Raw genomic sequence first — 5,418 nt, forward strand, 5'->3', positions numbered from 1 at the left:
CCCAGTTGTCGATGTTCGAAATTCAGTTAATGAGTTGCCTCCTTGGTTAATCATTTGTCGCTCTGGCTTTTGGTTAACCAGTTGTCGATGTTCAAAATTTCAGTTATTGAGTTGCCTCTTTGAAATTTCAGTTAATGAGTTGGCCCTTTGGTGACTCATTTGTCCCTGTGTCTTTTGGTTAACCAGTTGTCGATGTTCGAAATTCAGTTAATGAGTTGCCTCCTTGGTTAATCATTTGTCGCTCTGGCTTTTGGTTAACCAGTTGTCGATGTTCAAAATTTCAGTTAATGAGCTGCTCTTATGTTCTATGATTTCCGACCTTGACAACTCATTAACCAGTGTTTCAAACAATGCACCAGGCCATTTGACGACCCCAACTCGGTTCCACAAGCGGGAAAGCAGCACCCCAAGGCCCGGTAAGGGGGCCGAATACATTCCCATCGTGAATTCCGTCCCAAATGTGAAAGACAAGTTTTCAGTTAATCAGTTGCCTGCTTGGTTACTCATTTGTCGCTCTGACATTTGGTTAACCAGTTGTCGATGTTCAAATTTCAGTTAATGAGTAGCCTCTTTGAAATTTCAGTTAATGAGTTGGCCCTTTGGTTACTCATTTGTCCCTGTGTCTTTTGGTTACCCAGTTGTCGATGTTCGAAATTCAGTTTATGAGTTGCCTCCTTGGTTAATCATTTGTCGCTCTGGCTTTTGGTTAACCAGTTGTCGATGTTCAAAATTTCAGTTAATGAGTTGCCTCTTTGAAATTTCAGTTAATGAGTTGGCCCTTTGGTTACTCATTTGTCCCTGTGTCTTTTGGTTAACCAGTTGTCGATGTTCGAAATTCAGTTAATGAGTTGCCTCCTTGGTTAATCATTTGTCGCTCTGGCTTTTGGTTAACCAGTTGTCGATGTTCAAAATTTCAGTTAATGAGTTGCCTCTTTGAAATTTCAGTTAATGAGTTGGCCCTTTGGTTACTCATTTGTCCCTGTGTCTTTTGGTTAACCAGTTGTCGATGTTCGAAATTCAGTTCATGAGTTGCCTCCTTGGTTAATCATTTGTCGCTCTGACATTTGGTTAACCAGTTGTCGATGTTCGAAATTCAGTTAATGAGTTGCCTCCTTGGTTAATCATTTGTCGCTCTGGCTTTTGGTTAACCAGTTGTCGATGTTCAAAATTTCAGTTAATGAGTTGCCTCTTTGAAATTTCAGTTAATGAGTTGGCCCTTTGGTTACTCATTTGTCCCTGTGTCTTTTGGTTAACCAGTTGTCGATGTTCGAAATTCAGTTAATGAGTTGCCTCCTTGGTTAATCATTTGTCGCTCTGACTCTTGGTTAACCAGTTGTCGATGTTCAAAATTTCAGTTAATGAGCTGCTCTTATGTTCTATGATTTCCTACCTTGACAACTCATTAACCAGTGTTTCAAACAATGCACCAGGCCATTTGACGACCCCAACTCGGTTCCACAAGCGGGAAAGCAGCACCCCAAGGCCCGGTAAGGGGGCCGAATACATTCCCATCGTGAATTCCGTCCCAAATGTGAATGACAAGTTTTCAGTTAATCAGTTGCCTGCTTGGTTAATCATTTGTCGCTCTGACATTTGGTTAACCAGTTGTCGATGTTCAAAATTTCAGTTAATGAGTTGCCTCTTTGAAATTTCAGTTAATGAGTTGGCCCTTTGGTTACTCATTTGTCCCTGTGTCTTTTGGTTACCCAGTTGTCGATGTTCGAAATTCAGTTAATGAGTTGCCTCCTTGGTTAATCATTTGTCGCTCTGGCTTTTGGTTACCCAGTTGTCGATGTTCAAAATTTCAGTTAATGAGTTGCCTCTTTGAAATTTCAGTTACTGAGTTGGCCCTTTGGTTACTCATTTGTCCCTGTGTCTTTTGGTTACCCAGTTGTCGATGTTCGAAATTCAGTTAATGAGTTGCCTCCTTGGTTAATCATTTGTCGCCCTGACTCTTGGTTAACCAGTTGTCGATGTTCGAAATTCAGTTAATGAGTTGCCTCCTTGGTTAATCATTTGTCGCTCTGACATTTGGTTAACCAGTTGTCGATGTTCGAAATTCAGTTAATGAGTTGCCTCCTTGGTTAATCATTTGTCGCTCTGGCTTTTGGTTAACCAGTTGTCGATGTTCAAAATTTCAGTTAATGAGTAGCCTCTTTGAAATTTCAGTTAATGAGTTGGCCCTTTGGTTACTCATTTGTCCCTGTGTCTTTTGGTTACCCAGTTGTCGATGTTCGAAATTCAGTTAATGAGTTGCCTCCTTGGTTAATCATTTGTCGCTCTGGCTTTTGGTTAACCAGTTGTCGATGTTCAAAATTTCAGTTAATGAGCTGCTCTTATGTTCTATGATTTCCGACCTTGACAACTCATTAACCAGTGTTTCAAACAATGCACCAGGCCATTTGACGACCCCAACTCGGTTCCACAAGCGGGAAAGCAGCACCCCAAGGCCCGGTAAGGGGGCCGAATACATTCCCATCGTGAATTCCGTCCCAAATGTGAATGACAAGTTTTCAGTTAATCAGTTGCCTGCTTGGTTACTCATTTGTCGCTCTGACATTTGGTTATCCAGTTGTCGATGTTCAAAATTTCAGTTAATGAGTTGCCTCTTTGAAATTTCAGTTAATGAGTTGGCCCTTTGGTTACTCATTTGTCCCTGTGTCTTTTGGTTACCCAGTTGTCGATGTTCGAAATTCAGTTAATGAGTTGCCTCCTTGGTTAATCATTTGTCGCTCTGACATTTGGTTAACCAGTTGTCGATGTTCAAAATTTCAGTTAATGAGCTGCTCTTATGTTCTATGATTTCCGACCTTGACAACTCATTAACCAGTGTTTCAAACAATGCACCAGGCCATTTGACGACCCCAACTCGGTTCCACAAGCGGGAAAGCAGCACCCCCAAGCCCCGGTAAGGCGGCCGAATACATTCCCATCCTGAATTCCGTCCCAAATGTGAATGACAAGTTTTCAGTTAATCATTTGCCACCTTGGTTCATCATTTGCCACTCTGACTTTTGGTTTCCCAGTTGTCAGTTTTCACATTTCAGTTACTGAGTTGACTTTGTCTTTCTCACTCTGTGTATCTCTATCTTCTCTCTGTCTCTCTCAGTGTATGCGAGTGTCTGTGTGTGTTCCACTGCCGCCCGGCCAACCGGGTCCAAAGGCCCGCCACGTTACACACGAAAAACCCCGGTCTCGCTTCGGAGCGACGGGCACCCGGCTTCTCGGTGTCGGACCGACTCCGTTCAGATACCGCTGGATGCCCCTTGCCCCTGGCTTGCTCTGGCAGCCGGCGCGTGCAGGCCGCCCCCTGCCCCGCCGTCTCAGTGGTCGGAAAGCGGTCTCCAGCCAACGGCTGTACCTCGGCCGCGGAAAGAGGCAGCTACACAAGCGAGGCACTGCTCTGTGCGGCCCCGCCACCCCGTTCAGCTGCCGTTGTCCCCGACCGGATCGGACTTTCCTTCCCGAAGTTATCCCCGATAAGCTGCCGCTGACCGACGGCCCGTCAGCCGCTGCGGGACGGCGACACTTTCCCGAACTTGCCGGGGTCCAGGCCGATAATATAGTGTGCGCCAGCGCCGGGGCTTTCCAACGAGCCATCCCCGAACGAAATCGGACACGGGAGTCGGGAGCGACAGGCGTTCGACTGGTGCCGGGCAACCGGGTCCAAACGCCCGCCTTGTTAAACACACGTATACCCCAGGCTCGATTCGGAGCGACGGGCACCCGGCTTCCCGGTGTCGGACCGACTCCGTTCAGATACCGTTGGATGCCCCTTGCCCCTGGCTTGCTCTGGCAGCCGGCGCGTGCAGGCCGCCCCCCGCCCCGCCGTCTCAGTGGTCGGAAAGTGGTCTCCAGCCAACGGCTGTACCTCGGCCGGGGAAAGGGGCAGCTACACAAGCCAGGCACTGGTCTGTGCGGGCCCGCCACCCCGTTCGGCTGCCGTTGATCCGGACCGGATCGGACTTTCCCTCCCGAAGTTATGCCCGATAAGCTGCCGCTCACCGGCGGCCCGTCAGCCGCTGCGGGATGGCGACACTTTGCCGAACTTGCCGGGGTCCAGGCCGATAATATAGTGTGCGCCAGCGCCGGGGCTTTCCAACGAGCCCTCCCTGACCGAAATCGGACACGGGAGTCCAGAGCGATAGGCGTTCGACTGCCGGCCGGCCAAACACAGGCAATCCCCCGCCGTTGCGGACCCGCTCCAGGACAACCGGGTCCAAACGCCCGCCTCGTTACACGCACGAAAACACCGGGCTCGATTCGGAGCGACGGGCACCCGGCTTCCCGGTGTCGGACCGACTCCGTTCCGGTACCCTTGGATGCCCCTTGCCCCTGGCTTGCTAGGACAGCCGGCGCGTCAAGGTGGGCCCCCGCGGCTCCGGCTCAGCAGTCGGAAAGCGGTCTCCAGCCAACGGCTGTACCTCGGCCGGGGAAAGGGGCAGCTACACAAGCCCGCTACTGGTCTGTGCGGCCCCGCCACCCCGTTCAGTGGCAGTTGACCCCGACCGGATCGGACTTTCCTTCCCGAAGTTATCCCCGATAAGCTGCCGCTGACCGACGGGGCGGCAGCCGGTACGGGTCGCCGACACTTTCCCGAAGTTGCCGGGATCCAGTCCGATAATATAGTGTGCGCCAGCGCCGGGGCTTTCCAATGAGCCCTCCCTGACCGAAATCGGACACGGGAGTCCGGAGCCAAAGGCGTTCGACTGCCGGCCGGCCAAACTCAGGCAACCTCCCGCCGTTGCGGACCCGCTCCCGGACAACCGGGTCCAAACGCCCGCCCTGTTACACGCACGAAAACACCGGGCTCGATTCGGAGCGACGGGCACCCGGCTTCCCGGTGTCGGACCGACTCCGTTCTGGTACCACTGGATGCCCCTTGCCCCTGGCTTGCTAGGACAGCCGGCGCGTCAAGGTGGGCCCCCGCGGCTCCGGCTCAGCAGTCGGAAAGCGGTCTCCAGCCAACGGCTGTACCTCGGCCGGGCCAAGCGGCAGCTGCACAAGCCCGCTACTGGTCTGTGCGGCCCCCCCACCCCGTTCAGTAGCAGTTCACCCCAACCGGATCGGACTTTCCGTCCCGAAGTTATCCCCGATAAGCTGCCGCTGACCGACGGGGCGGCAGCCGCTACGGGACTGCGACACTTTCCCGAACTTGCCGGGGTCCAGGCCGATAATATAGTGTGCGCCAGCGCCGGGGCTTTCCAACGAGCCCTCCCTGACCGAAATCGGACACGGGAGTCCGGAGCCAAAGGCGTTCGACTGCCGGCCGGCCAAACACAGGCAACCTCCCGCCGTTGCGGACCCGCTCCCGGACAACCGGGTCCAAACGCCCGCCCTGTTACACGCACGAAAACACCGGGCTCGATTCGGAGCGACGGGCACCCGGCTTCCCGGTGTCGGACCGACTCCGTTCCG

This window comes from Somniosus microcephalus, unplaced genomic scaffold (genome assembly GCF_052327205.1).
Source record: "Somniosus microcephalus isolate GS21.2 unplaced genomic scaffold, FLI_Smic_1.0 unresolved_chr8, whole genome shotgun sequence".
Taxonomy (NCBI): domain Eukaryota; kingdom Metazoa; phylum Chordata; class Chondrichthyes; order Squaliformes; family Somniosidae; genus Somniosus; species Somniosus microcephalus.